Genomic DNA, 16364 nt, shown 5'->3' with positions numbered 1-16364 from the left:
GTACCTCTGATTAAAATGGGAGCAAAGGATAGATTTAATAATCACAGGCCAGTCAGCCTAACCTCAGTAGGGGGCAAAATATTGGAAGCTATTCAGAGAGACAGTATAAACTGTCACTCAGATAGGCACAGGTTAATCAAGGATATTCATTATGGATTTGTTAAGCGAAGATCTTGCTTGACCAACTTGATCACATGTTTTGAAGCAGCAAGAAGGGAATGGAGGGATATGGGCCCCGGAAGTGCAGAAGCTGTTAGTTTAGGCGGGCATCAAGATCGGCGCACGCTTGGAGGGCCGAATGGCCTGTTCCTGTGCTGCACTGTTCTTTGTTCTTGTTTGTTCTTTGTTCAGTAACAAGGGTAGAGCAGCTGATGTGGTCAACATAGAATTTAGCAAGGCTTTTGACAAGGTGGCACATGGCAGACTGGTTTAAAAAAAATAAAAATCCACATGAGATTCAGGGAAATGCAGCAAGGTGGATACAAAATTGGTTCAGTGGCAGGAAACAAAGGGTAATTGTTGACGGGTGTTTAAGCGACAGGAAGGCTCTTTCCAGTGGCGTCCCGCAGAGCTCAGTACTGCGTCCCCCTTCTTTTTGTGGTGTGTATTAATGATTTGGACGTTAATGTACGGATTATGATCTGTAAGTTTGCGGACGACATGAAGATTCGCCCTGTGTTAGATAGCGAGGTGAGTAACTTTAGGCTGCTGGAAGATAAAGATGGTCTGCTCAGATGGTCAGAAAAAGTGGTAAATGGAATTCAACTTGGAGAAGTGTGAGGTGATGTATTTAGTGTGGTCAAACAAGGCAAAGGAATAGATGATTAATGAGAAAATACTGAGAAGTGAAAAGGAACTGTGGGACCTTGGAGTCAATGTCCACAGATCCCTGAAGGTAGCAGGACAGATCAATGAGGTGGTTCAGAAGGCATATGGAATCCTTTCCTTTATTAGCTGTGGTGCACTATATAAGAGCAGGGAGGTTATCCTGGAACTGTCTAACTCATTGGTTAAGCCATAACTTGAGTAACTGTGTGCAGTTCCAGTCACTTCATTACAGAAAGGATGTAATTGCTCTCGAGAGGGTACAAAGGAGATTTACGAGGATGTTGCCAGGACTGGAAAAATGCAGGTTAGAGGAAAGATTGGATAGACTGTGGTTATTCTCCTTGGAACAGAGAAGGCTGAGAGGAGATCTGATTGAAATGTAAAAATCTTGAGGAGCCTGGATAGAGCGGAGGTGAAGGATTTATTCACCAAAGCAGAGAGGTCAGTGACGAGGGGGTATAGCTTTAAACTGTTTGCTAGAAAAATAGAGGGGAGATGAGGAAAAAATCTTTTCACCCAGAGGGTGGTAGGGATCTGGACCTCACTGCCTGAAAGGGCAGTTGAGGCAGAGTCGCTCAACTCACTGAAAAGGAGTCTGGATATGCACCTCAGCTACCATAATCTGCAGGGCGAACTAAATGTTGGAAGGTGGGATTGGAATAGGTGGATCCTTTTTTGGCTGGCACAGACACGATGGGTCAAAGCGGCCTCTTTCTGTGCCTTAAACACTTTATGTTTCTATGATTCTATGGTTCTTGGAAGCTTAAAATAATAAATTATTCCTCTTTTCTGCTGATATTCGTTCTATGCTTTTGACCAATCTTTTACATCGTAATTCAAATGACATTTCATTCACAGGTCTTGTAGATCTATGTCCGGTTGTTGTCCTTAGGAATTCCCTTCCTTGAATGAAAAAAAGTTGGTCAGACTAATCAGAGCAAGATTCCACTCAACTTCACAACCAATCATTTCGTTTTAGCCTTTTTCAACGTCTGGCCCAAGTTACACTGTTGTATGATTTGGGGTTTTGAGGCTGAAAACACTTTTATTGAAAAATTCTCAGTTCTGAATTTTCAATTTATTACAATCGGGTCCTCAGTTGTGCCTGACCTAACAAGTTACAAATAACGGCTACTTATGAATCCAGTATAATTTATGAAGCAAGATGTTATAAATACTGAACAAAAAAAGCACTGAAGACAACATGGAAGTTTCTTATCCTTCAAGGCCAGGATTCCTTGAATGTTGTCAGCACAGGCGCTCGCTTTGTTCTCCTGTCTCTGAATTGACAATACGTTGAGCTGTGTTTCAGAATAATTGCACCACAGACACCATTGTAAACTGTGCGAGCAAAAACTCTGAGTTTCCAACTTATGGGATTCCGATTCCATATTATGAAATCCTTTGAATTACCTCTTCCATTAATTTAACGTGAGTTTCATCTGCTGTTACTGCACCTCTGTAATTAGAGTGGTGTACGCTAAAAGCATGTCCATCTCTTATTTCCTAGGCTCCTAGAGTTAACATTTCATTGTGTGAACAAATATTACATCCTTGTAGATACAAAGCAGTTGTACAAGCAACGTTTCATCTTCTCATCAACAATGTCAACTATCATAAACAATTCACCTCAAAATTCCCAGGGTGCCAAAGCAATTAAGAATAAATGTGTCTCGTGAAATATCAGGAAAAATTTTGTTTTTAAATATAAATGTTTTCTTCTGCAGATATATTTAATTATTCAAGTCAGTCAGCATACTTATTAAAACTACATGGTTCTTGTTTAATGATAGGTATCATATCCATTTCAAGCCTCTTTCACAGCAGTTCCTTTAGGGAGCGCAATCACTCTCCGTCTGACCCCTTAACGAAGGTCCTCTCTTTCCCTTTGCTCACTGCTCGTTATCTTTTTTGATTTCTGCTAATTTACATCCGATCCTCTTGCTCTCGACCCTCCTCTTCCCGTCAATGACAGCTCTATTGTTTGTCTTTACTCCTACAGGCCATTCTCTTCTGGATCTCCAGCAGTTACCTCTTGGCCAGTAACCACTGAATCTTTAAGATGGTCTCAGTTCCATTGTTTATTAATTAATTTAATAATTGATGTAACTGCATATTTCACCACACTCTTTAACTGCTCTCTGAACTCGGACTGAGTGACCACATAAATAAATGTGTTTGTACAGCAATTTAAATTCCGCAGCATATATGCAACTTTTGCAAAAATATCGTAAGAATCATAATCCAAGAAATCACCAATACCAAAAATATACAACATATAAAGCAACCACAGAAATATGAAACTGCCAGATATGGTGAAGAGTAAAATCATAGAATTCCTTCTTCTCTCCATTTCAGAGTCACTGTGATGATCTTTCTTGCTCTGACCCCTCAGTCTCTGACGAACTCGACTGGTCACTAAAATGTGTCTTATAGTCAGAGCGTTCAGCAACAGAATTAAAATGAATGGCAATAATGGTGTTAAAGCTTTTTCAAACATTCTAAATCCAATCCATCGAGGGTCAGTAAAATAGCTTGGCTTATTCGAGCAGTGCCATTCGACATTGTCGATTACCCGTCTCGGTTTATATCTTAAGTAGGTGGGAATATTTTTTAGACAGAGCAGAATGCTGATTGTTGTTAGAACCACATTTGCAGTTTTCTTCGTGCAATATTTTGATTTCAGCTTCTGGCAACAAATGGCGACAAATCGATCAAATATGAAAGCGATGGTGAACCAGACGGAACAGTCGATGGCTGCACGGATCAGGACATAACGAGAGCGACACACAGAGGTGAGGTCCAGGAAATTTAATGGGAAATAATAATCATTCATTTTCCGGAGTATGATGTCAGCGATAATAACCAGTAGATCTGCCGTTGACATGGCCACCATGTAGCGGGTGGTGCAGCTGGAGAGTCCGCAATTTCCCTTCGACAGGATCACAATTGTCACTAAATTAACTGAAAGGAGAGAAGGGAAAATTGGTTGTAAACCTCGGCAGTTCCAGATTTAACAAATCATGGACGGGGAGGTCCGGCACCCCGCTCAGCGAATGCTGGCCAGCAAGTTAAACATCGCAATGAGGAGCTAAAAAAGGGTAGATTGGAGACCTGCACACGGTCTCGAACCACTGCCACTGTAGAACCCATCCCGGACTCGAATCACTCCCTGGGGTCGAAGAAATTCCTCCCTTACTCGAACCAGTCCCTCGGATTGGAGGCACACATACCTCTTGGACCACTCCCTCTGATGTATAAATGAGTTATGTTAAAAAGGGAATTTACTGAGTCAATGCAAATGTGATCACAGTTTCGATTAGTTTAGAGTTTACAGATACAGCACTGAAACAGGCCCTTCAGTCCACCGAGTCTGTGCCGACCATCAACCACCCATTTATACTAATCCTACATTCCTACCACATCCCCACCTGTCCCTATATTTCCCTGCCACCTACCTATACTAGGGGCAGTTTATAATGGCCAATTAACCTATCAACCTGCAAGTCTTTGGCATGTGGGAGGAAACAGGAGCACCCAGAGGAAACCCACGCAGACACAGAGAGAACTTGCAGACTCCACACAGGCAGTACCCAGAATTGAACCCGGGTCGCTGGAGCTGTGAGGCGTCGGTGCTAACCACTGCGCCGCTATGCCACCCTTATGAAAGCATCGGCTTTCATCTCTACAGGAATATCATTAAAAGAAAAGTTTTATAATCACCTATTATAAAGGTGAACACATAAATAATGTGTACTCTTCTGGACTACACATGATAACAATATCCAGGGTAACCAGCAGGTTCACATATTCTTCACAAAAATAATACCATAACTGAGAGCTAATAGTTATTAAGATATGCTGTGGCTCTATTCTGCCGTTAAGAGAATGATGCGTGTTGAACTAATAGAGGCCTTCAACATTATATAGGGGTTAGAGAGGGAAAACGTAGATCCGATATTTCCACCTTTGCTCAGACAGAGAAGGAAGATAGTCGTGATCTAGTTGTGCCGAATGCCCAGTTTCTGTGCTGTAGAATCGGTAACATGTTTAATAACAAGTCATAGCCATCAGTGTTTCTCGTAATATTGAAGAGCATTATTTATTATTGCAGTCACTCATGACCAAAGGCCTCTCAGGGCCGTGCTCGGGAAGGAAATGAATCAGCACCTGATAGTGCTGGCAACAACTCAACTTAGAGTAAGAGTAAGATGGGGACCTGCATTGAATATAATGACAGATACTCCAGGAAATACATTGTCCCTAGTTTTGCGTGGTCCACACCATTTAGTCAGCCACAATCAGTGCAATTCTGGAGTGACAGAGACTCCCAGTTATGCATGAACGCTGAGGTCAGGTGCTCCACTCCAGTTAGTGTCCACACACAGTATAGTTCTACATTAACAGATAACTGCTGTAATCCTTCCCCTCTGAGATTTTCCTGCTTTGAGCTCTGATTCTACAGAACACAACATTCAACACAATACATTAACTTTACAATGCACAGTGCCTTGAGCTAGAAACAATTAAGACAACAGATTAAAACTGCACAGATAATTCAGGAAAATGATGCAATTAAATTATTGAATGTGTGTCTGTGTAACTGTAACCGTTCGATCTCATGTAATATTATTATTCCCATGGTAAGGGAAGAAACCAGCTCATACGCAGATTTACAAAACTTCATTGGTTATAGATCCTTACCAAGAACACCAATTATAGCAAGGATCACAGAGAATATGTTCCGCACCCATTGCATTGGTCGGTGCATTTTCTGCTTGGAGTGATCGGTCTGTTCGTGCTGCAGGTGATATCTTTGAAGTACATTCTGAGCTGACACATTCCCAGGGCATTAACTTTATAGCCTCCCGGATCGCCAAGGGCATACTGACGTTGCAACATTGTTCAAACAGTTTTTCTTAATCTTGAACAAACAGATGACGACAGTTCGGTTAATTCCCTCTTGATGGAATGTATTTTCCACGAAAATTGAATTGGACCCATCCCCACCCCCAAGACTGGACAAATCTGATCACAATAAGCAAATAATCATAACTGGAAGCTGTGTTAAACAGAAATCGAGGAAGTCCTACATAAATCTTCAGCCCGATCTTTAGATCTCATGTTGTTTTAGTGATTGCCTTCATTCTGCACGACTGTTCAGAAATTAAGTTCCTAACGTCAGAGAAGCCTGTAACGGATGTTCGTCTATACTTTGGATGCTCTCTTTATCTGTGCAATTCCGTTCAACAATTCATATATTCAAACAAAAAGGAACATGGAATGGTTGCAATACAGCAGTTGGCCATTTGGTCTGTCTTGTCCGTGTCAGCTCTCTGCACGGGAAGCTCAGCTAATCTCACTCCCACATCTCCTCATCACTGACCTGCATTGTTTTTCTCTTCAGTTGTTTATTCAATTCACTTCTGATTGAATCTGTCTTCACCACTCTCTCGGCCACTTCATTTCATATCCTAAACACGTGCTGTGTAGAAATACGTTTCCCTCATGTCGCCATGAATTCTATTGCCAATCCGTACAACCTGTGTCCTTCGGTTTTCGGCACTTCTGCCAATGAGAGCAATTTCTCTGTGTCTACTCCGTTTAAACCGCCATGGTTTGGAAAAACTCTATCAAGCTTTCTCTCAATTTCCTCTTTAAGGAGAACAACCCGATTTTCTAATCTATCGGCATAAAATATCTGTTAGCCCTGGGATTTTCTCTTTGAACATTTTCGACACCCGCTGTGAAGACTACACATTGTTCCTCAAAGTTCGGTGCCTAGAACTGGACACAATGGTAGGAATGTCAATATCGTTCTGTCCCTCACACAGTCCAAGCTCCTCTGTTTCCCTTTTCAATCTCTTTATCTGATACATCGATGATTGTTTTTGTGTCAAACCCTTCTTTCACATTGAGTTTGAAACTTTAATCATAATGGAATTTAAATCTGTACCTCTTTCGCCTGAAAACGGTCCACCTGTGACAGTTCACTTCTCTTCCACGAATTCCCTCTCTCATTTTCAGTGGACGGATACTGCATAAATATTTACTATAATCCGCCAACTTCCACAGTTATCTTGACCACACTTCCTCCAACTCCACTTTGCATAAATAATAGCTTCCGTTCTCGCAGTTTCCTCATCCTTCTGTTTATCCCAACGATGCCATCTTCCATACGAGAGCTTCTGTAGCCTCTTCATTTCACATTAACCGTGCATTCCTCACATTAATTTTGCAGAGGCCTCAGCTGTACCTGTTCCATCACCCGAGTGACTGTCCTCACCGCTTCCCTACCTTCTAGAACCATGATATTAATTCACTTATTCTCACTTTCCATACCAACTTCCTCCACCTTCAACACATCATCCTCCTCCATTTCCACCATGTCCAACTAAAATCGCGAACAAAATATCTGCATTCACTCTTCAATCACACCCAAGCTGTCGTATGCTTGCCCGCAGCTCCTTTTTATGCAAGTGCAAGAGATGCAACAGTTTCCCTTTCACCTATGAAGATACAGTCTTTAGGAATAAAAGTGGGAGTAGGTCATTCAGCCCATAGATCATGTTCTGCATTCAATACCATAATGGCTGACCTGACCATGGCTGTAATTCCAATTTCCCGTCAGAGAACAGTAAATCTTCACTCCCTCTCAAATGAAAAGTCAGTCTAAACCAGCCTTGAATATATTCAATGGCCCAGACTCCACTGACTTCTGGGAAAATGAATTCCAAATGCGATGGAACTTTCAAGAGAAGCAATTCCTCCTCATCACGATTTTAATTGAGAGACCGCTTATTCATAAATGGTGGAGAATGTGCTGAGTTCAGAGCCGGGCAGGGCACCAATGTACCACAACGGTACATTAGACTGAGTTAGCAAGGTGAAGAGTGTTCCTTCTTGCTCCTTGGATGTGGGTATTGCTGGCGAGGCTGGGATTTGTTATCCATCTTTTGTTTTCCTTGGAAACGAGGTGGGGAGCCGCTTTCTTGAAACGCTGGACTCCATCAGCTTTCGGTACACCCGCAGTGCTATTAAAAAGGAAGTTACAGGATTTTGACACATAATGAAGAAAATGAAGACAATGAAGAAATGGCGATGTCGTTCCGACTCAGGATGTCTGTGGCATGGAGGGAACCTTCAGGTGTTCATGTTTCCATGCATCTGCCTCCTTTATCCTTTTAGGTGTTAGAGGTCTCATGCTTGAAAGGAGCTGTCAAAGACATTTTAGTAACTTCCTGCGGTGTGATATTGTATATGGTACACACAGCAGCCACTGTGTGCTGGTGGTGGAAGCAGTTAAGTGTTAGTATGGTGCATCAGATGTACATCAAGCAAACCCCTTTGCTTGGATCTTGCTGAGGCGCTTGAGTGTTTTTGGTGGTGGCACAGATCCAGGAAAGTGGAGTGCATTCCATTATTCCTGACTTATGCCTTGTAGATTGCGATGTAAATGTCAGTGGAGGAGTTATTTGCTGCATAAATCCCAGCGTCTGATCTTCTCTTGGAGCAACAACATTTATTTGTCTGGCCCAGTTATGATCAATGGCAACGCCTATGATATTGATAATGTGGCAACTCGGGAGTGACCACGATGATGAATATCAAGGGGTGGTGGTTATATTCTCTCTTGTTGGACATGGCCATTTCCTGGAAAATGTGTGATGCTATTTTTAGCTTCCTTTTATCAGCACAAGCCGGATGCAAACAATGCAAAAAATGTGATGTGCTTTTGCGTGAGTGAAGGAAGAAAGGTTCAATTTGTCCACCATTCAACCAGAGTAGACTTCATCTCATCCTGGCCTCAGTGTTTGACCGAATAATTGCAAGAGGCAAATTATAGGGGAGATGGAGGAAGTATAAACTGTCGTTGATTTATTTGTTGAAGCAAGCACGAGCTTCTTGATTGGCTTTGCTAATTTCGAATAGATACATTGTAATAATCAGGTGGGCGGCACAGTGGTGCAGTGGTTAGCACCGCAGCCTCACAGCTCCAGCGACCCGGGTTCAATCCTGGGTACTGCCTGTGTGGAGTTTGCAAGTTCTACCTATGTCTGCGTGGATTTCCTCCGGGTGCTCTGGTTTCCTCCCCCATGCCAAAGACTTGCAGGTTGATCGGTAACTTGGCCATTAGCAATTGCCCCCAATATAGGTAGGTGGTAGGGAAGTATAGGGACAGGTGGGGATGTGACAGGGATATGGAATTCGAGTAGGATTAGTATAAATGGGTGGTTGATGGTCGGCACAGACTCGGTGGGCCGAAGGGCCTGTTTCAGTGCTGTATCTCTAAACTAAGCTAAAACTAAACTAAAAACGAGGACAATTCGCAGGGTTGTATCATATATGGACAGGCGGAGGGGTCATTGGATCTGATACAAGCTCTTTTATTCCCCGTTAATACTTCGTCAGATGTTGTCAAGGGGAGTACACAATATGGAGAGTTATGCTGCTATCCATCGAACCATTGGGCTTGCAAACCTTACTTTGGGGTATTAGATGGACCGTCTCTTCCCACCACATGGCGGGACGTCGTAGTAACAGTGGGAAATGCGGTGGTGCAGGGTCGGGGTAATGGGAGGCCTATCGTTACCTTCTTGTATATGGATCTGTAGCTTGAGGGTCCAGTTGGGAGGTGATGGAGGAAGATGTTATCAGCACAGCTCTGGCTCAGAGTTCTGAATGTGATTGACAACAGGTTGAAGGTGTTCCACAGAAAGTAAGTAATACAACTCCAGCCCGAGGAATTCATTGTATCTTCTGGGTTAGCTAAACACAGGAACAAGAAACCTTTAATCCCGAGGTCTATTCCAGTTGTCCATAAAGGCAAAGCTGCCACAGATTTCACATTCATGTCAAGCAGGAATCAAACACACGGACTCTCTGGTAAATCAGATTCAATCCTTTGTAAATACAAGCATTTGCCTGTTTCAATAATTTCGTTTCCATTGTTGGGAAGATCGATTTCTCCCTGACACCCTAATTTTACATTTTGTTCCCAAATATTTACGTGATTGCATGTTCCATTTCTCACAATATCAGGATGGATCAGTTCTACACTTACTAACTTGACATTCAACAAACCCCCACAAATCTACAAGGCAAATCTACCAACAAAAGCATGTCCACCTCCTTCTGCCTCTCCTTCACATAAATTGCAATTATTGCAGATTTTTACTTTGTGGTGAGGAAGTTCCGTGTTGGTTTGAATTACCCTGAGGGCGTGACTGACAGCCTCATAGAATATTTCGTTCACCTGCCCTGCACAGGCCTGAAACCAGGTAAATCCCACGCCCTGACAGAGATCAACGAAGGAGCATAAAACATCCCAATTACAAGATCAGATCCTGGGAAGGCGCAAAATGCAGGACCATTCTGTTAATTTGGTAAACATGCCAAAGGACAAAGCAGGAGCCGGTCTTTCTTCCACATCGGTTTATTCACAGTGCTCCATGTGTACTCTGCTCTTTCCACAATTAGTATCAGCTGCTCTTAATCACAGTTAGAGCATACTCAATTGACAAATCATTTGCAACATTGGCTCATTCGCAGCATTTTGTTCGCAGTCCATCAATGTGTCCATTGTACATTATTATTTTTCTTGTGATTCCTGTTCGAATATACAAGCCACATGTGAGCGTTTCAGCTCCGTTTGTAGAACAGAACTGCTCTTCACATGTCCCGCATTGCATGAATGCACAACCTCTGAACTGTTGATTCAACTCTCACCCCGACATCTAACGCTGCGGCACTCACTCACATAGCGACACACAGAAACACACTTAAGGAAAGTACAGTTGAAAAGAATAGTGAACTTTTACAGCTTAGAAGCAAAATAATACTTCATAATTCACATGGCTCATTCTCGAAAAGACATGTTGCAGACCTTATGAAAAATACGTCTTCACTCCTGAAGTGTAGCTTCGCTAATTTCAACAGCCAGATTCAGGTGCTGAAGTGGCTTTAAAGATTCTATTAAAGGGATAGAATTTCTGCAGGCCACAAACTTGGTTGCTTGTCGTCTCGTTACCACGTGGTCAGTTTACAGTACATGCGGACTCGAAATGGAACAGGCTTGGAATCCTCACCATGTTACAGTCTCCAATTATTAAGGCATATATTTTGCTGCCCTTTCTGCTGCCCTTTCTGCTGTTGCTGTCGTGTCTTTCTTCAGACAGCACTTAAAGAATAAAAGGAAACCAATATGGCGACCTTACTTTGTGCATTATCACATTTCCCTTTCCCAAACATGATGTTGGAATTAGGCATATTATTTATTATCTGGCTTATTGCTTGATTACGGTCTTTGTTTCAGAAAGACCCATTCAGTTCAGGATTGCCTTTTGGATTGTCTCAGGATACGTGGAGTCGCCACTTCTTAATCTGGAATGTATCATATTGTCCTTGCGAGACAGTATGGCTGTTTAAAAATTCACTGATCAGGTCAGATGACCTTTGGTGGCCATCATTTGCGGCTCGTTTGGTCCACTTTAAAAGAAAGGTCAGTTACAAAATGCTACACACTCAGTGAAATTCTATTTTAAAAGATATGAATTTGACATGGCTCTACTGGGCATGGCAATAATATTAAAGTAATTGTGTCAAATGATATTAGTGCTAAAATATATTGAAAAAAAAGAGACACAAATCCCATTGCACAGATCCTCCAGTCTAAACAGGCTCCTGCAGTTATAGGACAGCTCACCAGTATCACTCGACTTGTAATGGTTCCTCTCCTCCTTTCCGGATGCACTTTGCAGCATGCATTCCACTGCAATGAGGAAAGAAGTGGGTGAACCCAGACCGAGCAGTATGGGGTGCTGGTGACCTGCAGCGAAATGGTCGCCGACCACAACCATTACAATTTACATTAACAAAGTGCTGCACACATCCAAATATAAATCTCAGAAGACAGAATACAGCAGGTTAAAACAGCGTGACATCAAGAGCAAGTGGAACAATAGAGAGAGTGCGAAATTGTTGAGCACGTAGTGAGAGATGTCGACTTCCAGGCGAGTTTTGAAGACAAGAAGAGAGTTGAAATGATGGTGTGCTGGAATTTCCGATGCCCTGGGTACAGTTTATTGGGAAACACTTGGTGACGGCGCAGCAGAAACAGTGGTGCATAACAAATACTGTTTGACAACAGATGACAAGGGAGGAGTGGAGTAAGTTCACAAGGATTTATATCTTGGCAGATTGTTGTGATTGACAGGGTGTCATCTACAACATGATTGATATGGTCGTTCACTATTCTTCAAATTATTTCAGTATAGCAATGAGGACAAGGGGAATTTGGTGGAACGGTACTGGACAGGGATTGGGGTCTAATTCCTGGTCAGGATTTGAGCTGTGGCATTCGGGATACCTGTTGTTTAGGCTGTGCTCCTGATTTGGTCGTGGATAGACAAAAACTGGAGTCGGAGACAGGGATGGTGGGATTGACCAGGGGCAGAGCCTGGTCATGTGACCCTGACTTACTGGAAGTTGGGGTAACTTGTGCTGGCTGCTGTTTGATTGGCTCCTGGCTTTGTGATCAGATTTCCTCCCTGGTTAGCATTCATGAGCTTTAGTGAACGTGGGCAGCAGCTGGTTCTGACAGCGGACACAGTGAGTATGATTCCTCCAAATAAATAGAGGAAACAATACGAGTGTAGAATGTGAGAGGTCGGCCAGGAGTGTGTTTGAACATTCAAATCTGGAGCTGGCAAAGACACTGATGAGTTTTCAGCGGCATTTGAGGTGAAACGGGGGACGAGGAATGGGTCATTGAGATGGCGCAGGCTTGTGGTTGTAAGCTCATCCCGAGGTCAACCAAATGACCAAGGTTGCAAAAAATATGGTTGCAAAAAATACGGATGTCTGCACATTGAATATGCACACGTTTAAAAACAAGGCCGAGGGCAACCTGCACAGTGAAAAGTTATAAGTTTAAAGAGACGGTCTCGGGACCAACGCCCACAGTGAATAGACACATTTTAAAAACAGGGCCCGGAACAACCTGCAGAGTGAATTACCACAAGTTTAAACACGGCACCGTGGGGGAAATCTGCACAATGAATAGTCAGAAGTTTAAAAACAGGGCCTAGGGGAATCTGAACACAATAGATACAAGCTTAAGCAGAGGGCTCAGGAGCAACGTCCACAATAAATAGACACATGTTTAAAACAGGGCCAGGGGGATCCTGCAATATGAATGGTCACAAGTTTAAACACAGGGCCCGGGGGATGCTGCACAGTGAATAGTCACAAGTTTAAACACAGGGTCCGGGGGTAATCTGCACAGTGAATGATCGCAAGTTTAAACACAGGGCCCAGGGGGAAACTGCAAGGTGAATAGTCGCATGATTGAACACAGGTCCAAGGGGATACCGCAAAGGAAATATTCACAAGTTGAAACACAGGGCCCGGGAAGAACGTGCACGGTGAATTTCACAAGTTTAAACAACGGGCCTGGGGAATCCTGCACAGTGAATAGTCACAAGTTTAAACACAGGTCCCAGGGGATACTGCACAGTAAATAGTCACAAGTTTAAACACAGGTCCCAGGGGATACTGTACAGTAAATAGTCACAAGTTTAAACACAGGGCCCGGGGGATCTTGCACAGTGAATAGTCACAAGTTTAAACATCGGGCCCGGGGGAACGTGCATAGTGAATAGACACAATTTTAAACAGAGGGCCTGGGGGGATCCTGCTCAGTGATTTGTGTCAAGTTTAAACACAGGGCCCGGGAGAACAGGCAGGATGAATAGTCACATGTTTGAACACAGGTCCCGAGGGGAATCTGCACAGTCAATAGTCACAAGTTTAAACACAGGGCCCCAGGGGATCCTGCCCAGTGATTCGTGTCAAATTTAAACAGAGCGCCGGGAGATCCTGCTCAGTGATTCGTGCAAAGTTTAAACACAGGGCCCGGTGTGATCCCGCATAGTGATTCGTGTCAAGTTTAAACACAGGGCCCGGGAGATGCCACTCAGTGATTCGTGTAACTTTTAAACACAGGACCCGGGGGGAACCTGCACAGTGATTCAAGTCAAGTTTAACAGAGCGCCCGGGGGATCCTGCTCAGTGATTCGTGTAAAGTTTAAACACAGGGCCCGGTGTGATCCCGTATAGTGATTCATGTCAAGTTTAAACACAGGGCCCGGGGATTTCCTGCAAAGTGAACAGCCACAAGATTAAACACAGGGCCCTGGGGAATCTGCACAATTCATAGTCACAAATGTAAACACAGGGCCGGGGGGATCTTGCACAGTCAGTCATGTCAAGTTTAAACACAGGGCCCGGAGGAATCCTGCACAGTGAATAGTCACAAGATTAAACACAGGGCGAGGCGGAATGCTGCACAGTGAATACTCACAAGATTAAACACAGAGCGAGGGGGAATGCTGCACAGTGAATACTCACAAGATTAAACACAGGGCCCGGGGGAAGCTGCACAGTGAATACTCACAAGATTAAACACAGGGCACGGGGGAACGCTGCAAAGTGTATCTTCTTCTTCTTTGGCCTCCTTGTCTCGAGAGAAAATTGGTAAGGTGCCTGGAGATGGTCAGTGGTGTGTGCAGCATCGCCTGGAGTGGCTATAAAGGCCAATTCTAGAGTGACAGACTCTACCACAGGTGCTACAGATAAAATTGGCTGTCGGGGCTGTTACACAGTTGGCTCTCTCCTTGCGCTTCTGTCTTTTATCCTGCCAACTGCGAAGTCTCTTCGACTCACCACGCTTTAGCCCCGCCTTTATGTCTGCCCGCCAGCTCTGGCGATCGCTGGCAACTGACTGCCACGACTTGTGATCAATGTCACAGGACTTCATGCCGCGTTTGCAGACGTATTTAAAGCGGAGCCATGGACGGCCGGTGGGTCTGATACCAGTGACGATCTCGCTGCAAAATGTGTCCTTGGGGATCCTGCCACCTTCCATGCGGCTCACATGGCCAAGCCATCTCAAGCGCCGCTGGCTTAGTAGGGAGTATATGCTGGGGATGTTGGCCGCCTTGAGGACTTCTGTGTTGGAGAGATGGTCCTGCCATCTAATGCCAAGGATTCTCCGGAGTTAGCGAAGATGGAATGAATTGACACGTCGCTCTTGGCTGACATACGTTGTCCAGGCCTCGCTGCCATAGAGCAAGGTACTGAGGACACAGGCTTGATACACTTGGACTTTTGTGTTCTGTGTCAGTGCGCCATTTTCCCACACTCTCTTGGCCATCCTGGACATAGCAGAGGAAGCCTTTCCCATGCGCTTGTTAACTTCTGCATTGAGAGGCAGGTTACTGGTGATAGTTGAGCCTAGGTAGGTTAACTCTGGAACCACTTCCAGAGTGTGGTCGCCGACATTGATAGATGGGGCATTTCTGATGTCCTGTCCCATGATGTTCGTTTTCTTGAGGCTGATGGTTCGGCCAAATTCATTGCAGGCAGCCTCAAACCTGTCGATGAGTCTCTGCTGGCATTCTTCATTGTGAGATGTTAATGCAGCATCGTCAGCAAAGAGGAGTTCCCAGATTAGGAGTTTCTGTACTTTTGTCTTCGCTCTTTGACGGGCAACGTTGAATAACCTGCCACCTGATCTTGTGCGGAGGAAAATTCCTTCTTCTGCGAACTTGAATGCATGTGGGAGCAGCAGGGAGAAGAAGATCCCAAACATTGTAGGTGCGGGAACACAACCCTGTTTCACGGCACTCAGGATTGGAAAGGGGTCTGATGAGGTGCCGCTATGTTGAATTGTGCCTTTCATATTGTCAAGGAATGAAGTGATGATACTCAGCTGCTTTGGTGGGCATCCAATCTTTTCTAGCCGTCTGAAGAGACCACTTCTGCTGACGAGGTCAAAAGCTTTGGTGAGATCAATGAAAGCAATGTAGAGGGGCATCTGTTGTTCATGGCATTTCTCCTGTAGCTGGCGAAGGGAGAACAGCATGTCAATGGTGGATCTCACTGCTCGAAAGCCACACTGTGCCTCAGGATAGACACGCTCAGCCAGCTTCTGGAGCATGTTTAAAGCGACACGAGTGAAGACATTACCCACTATACTGAGCAGGGAGATTCCACGGTAGTTGTTGCATTCACCCTTGTTCTTATAGAGGGTGATGATATTGGCATCGCGCATGTCCTGTGGTACTGCTCCCTCATCCCAGCACAGGCAAAGCAGTTCGTAGAGCACTGCAAGTATAGCAGGCTTGGCACTCTTGATTATTTCAGGCTTAGTGCCGTCCTTCCCAGGGGCTTTTCCACTGGCTAGAGAATCAATGGCATCACTGAGTTCCGATTGTGTTGGCTGTACGTCCAGTTCATCCATGACTGGCAAAGTCAGGGCTGCATTGAGGGCGATCTCAGTGACAGCATTTTCCCTGGAGTACAGTTCTACGTCGTGTTCCATTTGCATGCGTTGGTCAGTGATTGTGTCCCCTGATTTAGATTTGAGGGGGGCAATCTTATTGACGGTTGGCCCAAAAGCTCTCTTAATGCGATTTGATATTCCCTGTGCCAGAGGCCAGATGAATATGACTGCATAGGTGTTGCCAGTAGTC

Source organism: Heterodontus francisci, unplaced genomic scaffold (assembly GCF_036365525.1).
Source record: "Heterodontus francisci isolate sHetFra1 unplaced genomic scaffold, sHetFra1.hap1 HAP1_SCAFFOLD_54, whole genome shotgun sequence".
Lineage (NCBI taxonomy): Eukaryota > Metazoa > Chordata > Chondrichthyes > Heterodontiformes > Heterodontidae > Heterodontus > Heterodontus francisci.
Note: the sequence above shows the minus strand (reverse complement) of the source record.